The following is a 12,105-nucleotide window of genomic DNA, read 5'->3' as shown; positions in this document are numbered from 1 at the left end:
AATCTTCCTTCATTTTGGCGCATCTCTGCAACCTGCCAGCCTAGGCATCTGCCCTCTTGTGCCTGGTGGCAAATATGGCCCTGAGTACTAGAGTAGAAGAATAGTTTTTATAATTATATGACTGACACTTTAAATACATTCGCAGGAAGAAAGCCCAAGCAATCAAGTACTCCATGCCTTTTATACAGAAAAATGGATCCTGCAGTGAGGCATAGCTTTTACTAGATGCTCTTATGCTATGAATGGGCTGACTCATGCACAGTGCCAACTGTTTTATTGAGATTAAACTAGCACAGATTTATATTATGTTCCAGAAAGGAATAATTAAAAATCAGGTCTGTGGTGTGCAGTATACTTATTACATGGTCAGATCTTAGAACATTTACTTACTATTATTAGAATTGATTGCTATGCAGACATTAAAAAAAGCCATGAGTAGAACAGGGGAATACATAACTTTTGTCACCCATTAAATTAAAGAGTATGCATATGTGTCTTCTATACATCTATTCCTTAGCATAAAATCTAATTCGCTACCACCAGCGAGGACTAAGAGTGAACGGATGACACATCATCACTATGTGGTAGGGTGTCCCATTGACTAGCAGTGCAGAAATAGTGCGGAATTTAAAAAGTGAGAAGAAGAATTACTTTCCTGTTTGAGAGCACATTGCTGGCAGATTGCAAGTGAGTCAGCAGCATTATGAATGCAGCTCACATGTGAAAGGAAAGAAGGGCATGAAATAACTTAAGACCAGTGCAAGATAGGTAAAGCAAAGCTAATACGTATAATTAAGCTGGAAAATTTAGTTCAACAAAAAAAGTTAGACTTTAATTTAAAAGTGTAAGAACATGTAACATTATAAAATAAAAATTACAAAAAAGTAAACATATCATTCAGACTATAAGCAAATATGATAGGCAGAGCTTATTCTCTTTTTACTGTGCTGCAGCAATAAATTATTGTCTGTAAAAGTCTACATAAAAAAAGTGTTTATATGGTCATGTTGCCTTCTGAGATAATATTATCCATATCATTGATGATGCAAACTGTTGCTCCCCGACAGAATAAAAACAGCTGTTTTAATTCACATGCAAATGAGGCTTTAGTGCTTTTGAAGTGTCAAAGCACTTCCCAAGTCTCTATTCCAGTGGTCCCCAACCTTTCTGACCTTGAGAGCCACATTCACCTCTGCAAGAGGGTCGCGAGCCACATCCAGCTCCTGTCTCCCCTCACAGTAGTGGCAACCAAAGACCCCATTACGGGTATAATGATAACCAAAGCTTTTCCACACAAATCACCCAAAGCAGTATACCAAGTTCCAGGGGTTCCCACCACACCCGACCACATTCAGCATTCTCCCATCACGCACTCCCAACACAGTCACATCCATCTTCAAGCACCTCCGCTGACCGGTAGCATCAGCCTGTCTCCAGCATACCATACTTAAATTATCTCTAAACCCCCAAGACCAGTAGAAGTGTACCCAAATCTTCTCTTCTGTGCAGGGTTACTGACAAAGTTCACCATTTTGAGATGTGCTCATCATACCAGTTCACTAAATCGGGAGCTAATGCACCAAGCTGGCAGACAGCCGCGAGCCACAATTCATGGCACCGCGAGCCACATGTGGCTCCCGAGCTACAGGTTGGGGACCTCTGCTCTATTCCTATGGTTGACTGTCAGCTCATTAGCTGTGTAATCAAGTCACAAATCTGTCAGTCAAGTGCAGGAAAATCGAGCTTGGCCAGGAATAGAGCCAGGAAGGCAGACGAGGTGTTATGATCACACCTAGAGCACTTAACCCTCATTTGTATATGAGTTAAAACAGTATAAGTTCTCAGTCTGAGATCAATAAATTACAAAAGTAAATCCTGCTGACTGTTCTTTAATATTTATTTGCAGTTTTGAGTTAATGATATGCTCGTGCTCTGGGGCGGCGACTTCATGTGGTGTTTTGCTTAGGTATTCATCTGTATGGTGTTAGGTGTCAAGTTCCTGCCGCTGCACAGGGAGAATCTCGAATCATATCCTCCAGTCTCCCATTTTTCCCCAGCTGCAGAGGAGTCTGCTCAGCAAAGACGCCGGTCCCAGCGTCTTCTCAAGCTGATGCTGTGCGTCTGCTTACTACTGTCATTCCTGGTTCTGCTATTATAACCAACAGTGGTCAGCAGCAAGCAGACGCTCCTGGGACTAAGTCTTGCTTTTCCTCAACTGAGCATGCCCGTGGGATGACCTCCCATTGGAGGTTGGGGGTCACATGCTCAAGTCCTGAAGCGGCCCTGATTGGATCACTGGGAAGGTCCCGGAAGGACGCTGCTATAAAAGGTTTGCATGGCCGCTTGGCCATGCGATAGTATAAAACTAATATTGTGTGTGTGTATGAGTGTTTGATATCTGGTGAAAGCTCCTAATCAATCGCCTCCCTAGCGTTGTTGTGTGTGGTTTGGGTGTTGGAGCTGACTAGTGCCAGTTGTGCCATCCTGCACAAGGCACGATCGTACTGCGTCATCTCAGCAGCATCCGCCAGTGTAGCGCCATGCGCATCTAGTGCACTGAATATTTATTATATAGGTTTCTCCCTGGCACCTCAATGGTGGCACTGAGCGCTAGTGGGTCTAGAGGGACTCTAACCCTTTGTCCTTGGGGCAGAGTCCTGTGACCTAGCACTAGCGTTCACTCAGCGGTATTGCGGCCCTGTGAAGCAACAGGGCTTGCCTCCTTACTTACCGGGTGAAGTTAACCCGTGTGTGTTCACATTATACCACCATATAGTCCACCATTACCGAGCAGCAGGTGTCATCTCTGCACTGTGGTCCCCGGGCTGCGAACACACAATATATCTTCCTTTATATTATTTGGTGCGTTCTGCCAGCCCTAACATATGACTTCTGACAGGTCACTGATCCCTCAGTGACCTGCCCCCTATTTTACATACTGAATATACTATGGTTTGAAAAAAAAATCGCATTCCTCAGGCAGGCGGTGGCGCCTGCGCTGTACCGTGATACAGGGGAACATATATATAGTTTTGTTTTTGTGATCGAAAAAAAGCCAAATTCTCTGACAACATATATCACAAAGTTACTTATTTTCATGTGTACTGTTGATTTATTAAATAAAAATTAAAACGATGGTTACTCTTTAAGATGTGGTTTATGTCCCAATTTGAGCTTAATTAGATTGATTTTTTTAGATGTAAAGATTTCAATGGATATTTACAAATTAAAAACTACAAGCTACCGAAAACTGACAGCTACCAATTCTCTTTTACATTTTAACAGTCACCATTCAGATCTTGGTTAAGAGATCTGTATCCTACAGACAGTTTTTAAAATCACTATGTATTAAATCAACTGATCCAGATTTTGAACAGCAGATGGGTGATCTTAAATCACATTCTTGTAAGATCCACAAGTTATTGATGAAGCAAATCAGAAGGCAAAAACAAAGGAATGTAAAGATCTGTTAAATGTTTATAGGAGAAAATCGAATAAAAGCGGTTTTTTATTTCAATTTAACCCCTTGTCTGTCCTTTTTAAATAAAACAATTAAGTGCCATTGACATATTATTAAAAGTGACCCCGCATTACATGAAATTGCAACACAAAAAGCAATTATCTCTTTTAGACGTGCAAGAAGCTTACGTGATGAAGTTCTCATAGTACAATTGAGATTGATCATATAACTTGGTTGGAGCGATCCTTACTGGGCGGAAACCACAATCGCGTTTCCTGCTCATTTTGGCTGTATCTCTTATGTGAGCACTTTATCCAATTAAGTCATTATAATGTACTTCTGAGGTTCTTAACCTCACCTGCCAGTCAGATTTCGCCATATATTGTGTTAAATGGGGATGTTTTAATATTGGTAAAACCATTAGATACCTTTTTGTCCGTTTCCGGAAACTTTATTATTACTGGTAATGGTGCACCTCACTTGATTGAACATATACGGCAAGTTCACATAGTGATCCAGGATGCTTGAATTTTGAAGCAAATTGAGGATAAAGCCTGGAGCTACAAGACATATGCACTACTACAAAATGAATCTCTGAATCATGAGCACTGAGACACTTGGTTCTCTGAGATAAAAATATAAAATGTATTTGATTTCTTATTCTCATTTTTGATACAGAATTGCACTTATTTTGTAATAACTTATGTAGTTATTAGATTTTTTCTATAGATTTTAACGTTAGCATTTGCATATAAAGCGGTCTGCTAGAGGATCATGCAAACCACCGGATGAAGCGACTTCAGTGACGTGAAACGGCTGCCATGTCTGCTTCAGCCCTATGTTGTGTTACTCCCGTTTGAACTAATGAAAAGTAGTTATAGAGTGCTTTATACTTTTTTCTCATTACATAAAGAAATAAAAATGCTCCAGGTTTCAAGTCTTTGGGAATGGAGCCTAATATATACATTTTCCACAGAGATTTAAAAACATTTTTAGTAAAAACGATTAATTCCAAATTGTAAAATGTTCAGTGATGAAAATAAAAACATTGTGCTCTCAATATGGTTATACATGTGTATAATAATGAACAAACATGTACAAAAATATGAGTTCAATGGGAATAGAAAAGTGTAAGTAAAATATGCACAGTAGGGGAACCAGTAGTTTTATCCACAGTGCATTTTCCCTGCTTCAGAACAGCAGAAAATGAACTATGTCATTAATATAAGCTTACTTGTAAGGACATCATAATAGAGAATCTCATTCTCTATTGCTATAAATTTACATGTTTTTTTCGTGGAAGTCTAGAGGGATAGAAATGTAACGGCGTTTTTGCCTTAGGTGCTAAAAAAATCTGTTTTGCTTAGAGAGCAAAATTTACATTTTAGAGCTTTAAAAAATTGTCATCAATTATATATCATAAAATCTAATTTTTGGTATCAGTAATTTATGCTGGAATAAATACAAAATAAATCATAAAGGGCATTTAAAATGTATTTAAATAAAGTCCTTGAAGATAAAGATAATCTTGATCAGCCACTTTTTCTCAAGGAGCATCCTACTGTGAAGAAGCATATGTATTTATTGCAGGTGGATTTATTCAAATGGCTGCCAGCATGTGTGCCCTCTACCATAATTCCTGTACAACATTCAAAGATTTATTTATACCTTCAAGCCACTGAGGTTCTATGGACCAGAATTATGCAGCCACTGCTGCTTCAATGTCAAGCATTATCTCCCACTGAGCCATCATCTTGAAGAGCTTTACAATGTAAGGCACCCAAAAAAATGCCCATTATTGAAATATTAATGCGATGGAAACGATAGTTATGGTTTTTACAAAGGTTCTACGCTTCTATAACATTGCATGTAAGGTGATATGCGGCAATTCAATTACTCTTCCCATGAAGAGGGACTGCTTCCACTGATGTTAGCAATTTATGTACACCAACATATGAAAATGACTTCATATGAATATCAGAGCCATTTGCCATCATTTATAAAACTTACATATTATTTGACTACAAAAGTCAGTTGTATTTCAGACACTAACTAGAGGGAAAATGCAAATCAGTCATACAAATAAAATCCAAAAATCAACTTTAATTTTAAACAATGACTATTACGGTATTTATTTAAGAGAGTGCACATGACCCCTCAATCTATATATCTATTATATTGAATTAAAAAAAGAAATGGGAAAAATTACATACGGTAATTGTTTTCTAGGTATATTCAATAGTGAAAGATTTCTTTAGAAAATTTCTATAAATGTCCTATTTGTCTGAATTGGATTTGTAAAATTACATGCAAATAGGACTTCTAGAGACAGGGCATTTCCAATAGGCACATTTTAATTTGGCATAAACTTACCCTCCAGACAGTCTGACCTTATGTTGGCAAAATCAAACCTGAGTGCTCAATCACAAATATGTATGTTTAATTCATACCTGCCCCAAGAGTTGAGCAAAAACTAATTGATCTTTTGGACCTATCGCGCTGAGTCGACACAGGCCAGTCCGTGTCTCCATTAAAGGAGTTGTCCAGTCTAAAGAAAAAAGTCTGTAGTCACTCTGTGTGACTGCAAACTTTTGAATCCTCCGAGCGCACGCACCGTGCGCTGTGAGTATTTGCTACTCTCTTCCCTTGGAGAAGTGGTCAGGTATGTGATATGTATACTGCCGGGCAGAACCCCACTAGTGGGTTCGGCCTCGCTCAATACATGCATGCTCTGGGAGGATTCAAAAGTCTGCAGTCAAACAGAGTGACTACAGACTTTTCATTTTAGACCGGACAACCAGTTTAAGCCCCCCTGTAGTATAATAAACCAATGGGGCATGTTATTCAAGGACACAGACTTCTCTTTCACTTATTGAGCCTTTAACCCTGTGCTGCTAGTTTATCCCAATGTGCTAGTTCAAAGACCATTCTGTGGCCTATCAATTTCACAAGGCATATTGTCCTCAAGGTCCCCAAAGACCTATAATGGTCCATGAGAAATATAGTGGGTGATTAGGGTTGATCGAATAGCTTTGGATAAGGGCTTATCCGAATAGCTATAGCGCTTCCCGAATAGTTGCCTCAGTAACCTGGATACCCTGAGTGCTCCCAATAATCAGATGTTCGGCACCGCATGCATGCATGTGTTGTGACTGTCACACAGCCGCGACACATGAAGCTGCGGCACCGAACAGCTGATTATTGGGAGCACTCAGGGTATCCAGGTTACTGAGGCAACTATTCGGGAAGCGCTATAGCTATTCGGATAAGCCCTTATCCGAAGCTATTCGATCAACTCTATAAGTGACCAATCATTCTAATCTTGTGTAGACCCATGATATTATCTGTATATGCTGCTTTATTTAGATCCCCTAGGCTTCTATTGACACCAATACCAACCCTGAACTTTACTTTTACTCAACCAATCCTCTTCCTTCCAGTAGGTCCATTCTATTAGACATATTTTGAAATGGACTGATTTCCCCATACTATAGTCTCACAGGAATGAAATACCCTAGAATTGGAATCTGCTATATGCCCTACGACTAACACATTTTGTTATATCTGGTGCTTCATCCCCCAAAGTTCCTTATCTCAACTTATCAAGCAACCTCATGCCAACCCATAGTGATAGAACTGATTGATGCACCTTCTATTTCTCTAACCTCTCCAGTTAAACACTATTCCTTATCCTCACCACTGAGTGGTAATGGACAAATCCCGCCACATACCTGGTGATGGAAAATTTTCAAGACTGAATAGAAATTCACAGGCATTCAATACATTGTAAAATAATATGACCAAGAATTAAAACCTAAATAGGGTCAATATGTAAGATAGTACCTACACAATTGCTTGAAAATCACCCACTGACCTTTCCTGAGCTCATGTCCAATGATTACATTACACTAACATAGCTCTTGCTGTTACTCCTATTGGGTACATTCATGCACAATCCCAATTTGTGATTATTGGTTTGGTGCCTTTGGTTCCTTGGTTGTTGGGAGATAAATCTCTGACAAGGGAATCTCCAATTTCTGAGAAGGTGCACTGTGACTGATTTGACTCATCAGCTGCTTGAAAAAGACAAATTCCTTTCAAACCCATTTGTGATACTGCACATGACACATAATCTTCATTTTTAGGTTTTGTAGGGATGAACATTGACCCCAAACAAAAGGTAATTGAAAGTTTCTCAAACAATTAAATCCATAAGTTCTAGTGAATATAAAATTTCACATTAATGTTTAGAATGAAAAAAAAAAGAATTTCAATTAGAGAGGAGCATATTGATGCGCGGAGGGTTGAGTTCAAATCAAATATCCGAAAATTTGCAGTTTTACGTGAATTCAAACATTTTGAGATTCAATTTGCAGTTCGCAAAAGAAAAAATGTGTCCAGCATAATTTCTCACATTGCTTAAGTATCAATCTAACATCAATTCTCTCCCTTCTGTACTGTGTATGCTTTTATGGTCAGCAATCTCATCTCTTTCTCTCTCCTGTAGAGACTAAGCTCTTATGGTCCACAGGGTCCTTTCTCATTCTCTATCCTATAGAGTGTAAACTCTTATGGTCAGCCAGCAGGGTCTTCTCTCTTTCTCTACCCGTTAGAATAGTGGTCCCCAACCTTTCTGATCTTGAGAGTCACTTTCAGCTCTGGGAGAGGGTCGGGAGCCACATTCAGCTCCCACGCCTTTAACAGTAGTGACAACCAGAGCCCCCATTACCAATATAATGACAACCAAACCTTTTCCATAGAAATCGCACCAAGAAATATACCGAGAACCAGGGGTTTCCACAATACTTCCATTCATTATTCTTGCATCAAGGACTCCCACTACACTGTGGAATCCAGCTTCAAGTATCTCCTTTGGCAGGTAGTATTATCCTGTCTTCAGCTTACTTAGCTTAAATCATCTCTAAACGCACAAGACCAATATATGCACATCCAGAATTACTCTTCTTTGTGGGGCAACTCACAATAGTGACCATCTGGAGCCATGTTCTTCGTTGCTCTTTGCTAGACTTAGTGTTAATGCACCAAGCTGGCAAACAACCGTGAGCCACACATGAGGAGCCTGCGTGCCCCATGTAGCTTCAGAGCCACAGGTTGGAGAAACCTGCAGTACAGTGTAAGCACTTCTGGTCAGCAAAGTCATCTCTTTCTCTCTTCTATAGAATGTAAGCGCTTATGGTCAGCAAAGTCCTCTCTTTCTTCTATAGAATATAAGCTCTTATAGTCAGCAGGGTCCTCTCTCTCTCTCTCATAAGATAAAAGCTCTTATGGTCAGCCAGTTCCTTTCTTTCTCTCTCCTGTAGCGTGTAAGCTCTTATGGTCAGCAGGGTCCTCTCTCCCGCTTTCACCTGTAAGGTGTAAGCTCTTATGGTCAGCTGAGTTCTTTCTCTCTCTCCTCTCCCCAATGTGTATTTTTCAAGCAATTATAAGCTTTCATCCATTGAGATTTGTGAAAATTTATTATTTGAAAAATACATTTTATTGTGAAAATTCGGCAAAGGCAGCAAATTTGCATTTCAAAATATCTGCTTATCTCTAATTTCAATACTTTAACATGCTGTCCTCTCAGTTGAGCTATAAAGTAGAATTTCCTGCGATATTGAGAGTATCCATCAGCTACCATTACACAAGAAAACATAATACATACATAAAGCAGATGCACAGTAACAGCACGATTACACATATGGAAAATATATTACACTGATCACTGCGAGACGATATTAGTGTCTATTGTGGAATTCTCTGAAGGGTGAAATTACCACACTGCGTTATGTATGGCTTCAATTACGTCTTTACAAACAAATTGCACAGGCCATTATCGTACAAACAGACACAGCTGAATGAGTGTAAGATCCGTACTGACCATGTGTAGTTTAAAAATTAAACTACATAACAAGACTGTTGTAAAATTACTTTTTCTACAGCAGAAAACATGATATATTTATTAAATCATTAGGTTCAGGTAATATTGGAGTTTTTTTGTCCTATTTTTTATCTATTTTTTGTGATTAAAGAACCAATGTTGCCTTTTGTATCAGTATTTACAATAGATGCCTTATGTGCATGGTCATCTTAGCGAAATATAAGGCATCAATGATGCAATACATAGCCAAGTGCAAAAAACTGAACTCATGCAGTACCAAACAGTAGTGGGAGACAATATTTTTGAATCCACATTGACCTTCTGATAAAATATTTGCCTCCATATAGCATCCGATTTTGCATTTGGCAGCAGGAGTACCATCTACCACAAGGATCTTTATGAAAACATTTTGGCACATGAGGCACTAAAACTCCGTAGGATGCCATGAGCCCCATATTACTTACATGTGCCACATGTAGATTGTAAAGATTCAGTTAATAGGGTATACAATATGAATAGGACTTCCTTTAAGATAAATTTAACCTACAGACATAAGATGCTGAGTTTTATGAGTCATGTAAAGAAATGGATTGTGATTAAACAGGTGCACTTAATCACTTCACGACAAGCGCTGCACATGTACTGCGTATATCGTGTCCCTCCCTTTGATGTGGGCTCCGGTGCTGAGGCTAAATTTTTCTTACCACATGTCAGCTGTTTTGAACGGCTGACATGTGCTTCTAACCGCCATGGGTGGAATTGCGGGTTGTTAACCCGTTATATTCTGCTGTCAATATCTGACAGCGGCATTTAATGTGATTGTGCTGGAAGTGTGTCACTAATCCCGCTTATTGGTGCCCATGTCACATGACCGAGGGTCGTGATGGGATGGCATGACAACCCGGGGTCTGCAGGAGACCCCTGTTGTTGTCATTGCCGGATTGCTATGAGCGCTAAGGTTGGCCGCCTCATCGGTATTATTGCACCTGTGTAGTTGCCATTTTAACTTGGGTCCGCTGCACCTTGATAGTGCATTTGTTTGGAGGCCGCGACAGGTAAGCATCTTTACTTGTGCACTGGGGGTTTTTTAGAAGTTAGTGGAGGTTTTTCCTCTTATGGTGTTTTTTGTTTAGAGTAGGACAAGATACAAGGACCCTTGACCCGGGTTGCCGGCTTAAGTATTGTGGCCATAATATAAACCAATACCTTGCATACATTATTATGTTTTTGTGCACTTTATATCTTTCGGGGTGCAGTTGGACCCTAGTTGGCTCTGTATACTATGGCCGCTGTTCACACAGGATGCATTAGTCAGCACTGATTAAGCCCGCCATATGGCATCACTAATAGGCTTTGAGTTAGATGCTCTGCATTTCTGTGTGAACATGCCACATACAGTTTATTTGTTTGCACTTGTGTGCCAGCGGCCAATCCCTGATTGTAGGCTGGCTGCCTCATCGGTATTATTGCACCTGTGTAGTTGCCACTTTATCTTGGGTCCGCTGCACCTTGATAGTGCATTTGTTTGGAGGCCGCGACAGGTAAGCACCTTTACCTGTGTACTGTTTTTTTTTTAGAAGTTAGTGGAGGTTCTTCCTCTTAGGGTTTTTTTTGGAAAGTAGACCCCTAAGGAACTTGAGTATGCTGATACCCCATATGTGGGGGTAAACCACTGTTTGGGCGCATGGCAGAGCTCAGAAGGGAAGAAGCGCCATTTGACTTTTGAATGCAAAATTGGTTGGAATTGAGATAGGACGCCATGTCTCGTTTGGAGAGCCCCTGTTGTGTCTAAACATTGAAATCCCCCACAAGTGACACCATTTTGGAAAGTAGACCCCCTAAGGAACTTATCTAGATGTGTGGTGAGCACTTTGAACCCCCAAGTGCTTCACAGAAGTTTATAATGTGGAGCCATAAAAATAAAAAATCTTATTTTTTTCACAAAAATGATTTTTCGCCCCCAATTTTTTATTTTCCAAAGCGTAACAGGAGAAATTGGACCCCAAACGTTGTGCAACTTGTCCTGAGTACGCTGATACCCCATATGTGACACCATTTTGGAAAGTAGACCCCCTAAGGAACTTATCAAGATGAGTGGTGAGCACTTTGAAACCCTAAGTGCTTCACAGAAGTTTATAATGTAGAGCAGTGAAAATTAAAAAATCATTTTTTTTCCACAAAAATGATATTTTAGCCCCCAATTTTTTATTTTCCCAAGGGTATCTGGAGAAATTGGACCCCAAAAGTTGTTGTTCAATTTGTCCTGAGTATGCTGATACCCCATATGTGGGGGTAAACCACTGTTTGGGCGCACGGCAGGGCTCGGAAGGGAAGGAGAACAGTTTTACTTTTTCAACGCAGAATTGTATGGACTGAGATCGGATGTCATATTGCATTTGCAGAGCCCCTGGTGTGCCTAAACAGTGGAAACCTCCCATTTCTAACTCCAACCCTAACCCAACACACCCCTAAGCCTAATCCCAACCCTAACCACACCCCTAACCCCAACACACCCCTGACCCTTATCCCAACCCTAACCATACCCCTAACCCGAACACACCCCTAACCCTAATCCCAACCCCAACACACCCCTAACCCTAATTCCAACCCTAACCATACCCTAACCCTGACACACCCCAACCATAAACGTAATCCAAACCCAACCCCAACCCTAACTTTAGCCCCAACCCTAACTTTAGCCTCAACCTTAACCCTAACCCTTATGGGAAAATGGAAATAAATAAATGTTTTTTATCTTATTATT

At 40.1% G+C, this 12,105-nt stretch overlaps 1 protein-coding gene across 15 annotated transcripts in view; it reads right to left on the bottom strand.

Annotated features, from left to right (window-relative positions):
- Nucleotides 1-12,105, bottom strand: part of MAGI2 (membrane associated guanylate kinase, WW and PDZ domain containing 2) — a 1,417,815-nt gene that overhangs the window by 1,221,898 nt on the left and 183,812 nt on the right. The gene's annotated exons all lie outside the window — the stretch shown is intronic.

The sequence above is a fragment of the Ranitomeya variabilis genome, chromosome 5 (assembly GCF_051348905.1).
Source record: "Ranitomeya variabilis isolate aRanVar5 chromosome 5, aRanVar5.hap1, whole genome shotgun sequence".
Classification (NCBI taxonomy): domain Eukaryota; kingdom Metazoa; phylum Chordata; class Amphibia; order Anura; family Dendrobatidae; genus Ranitomeya; species Ranitomeya variabilis.
This window is presented reverse-complemented; position numbering and strand designations above follow the sequence as displayed.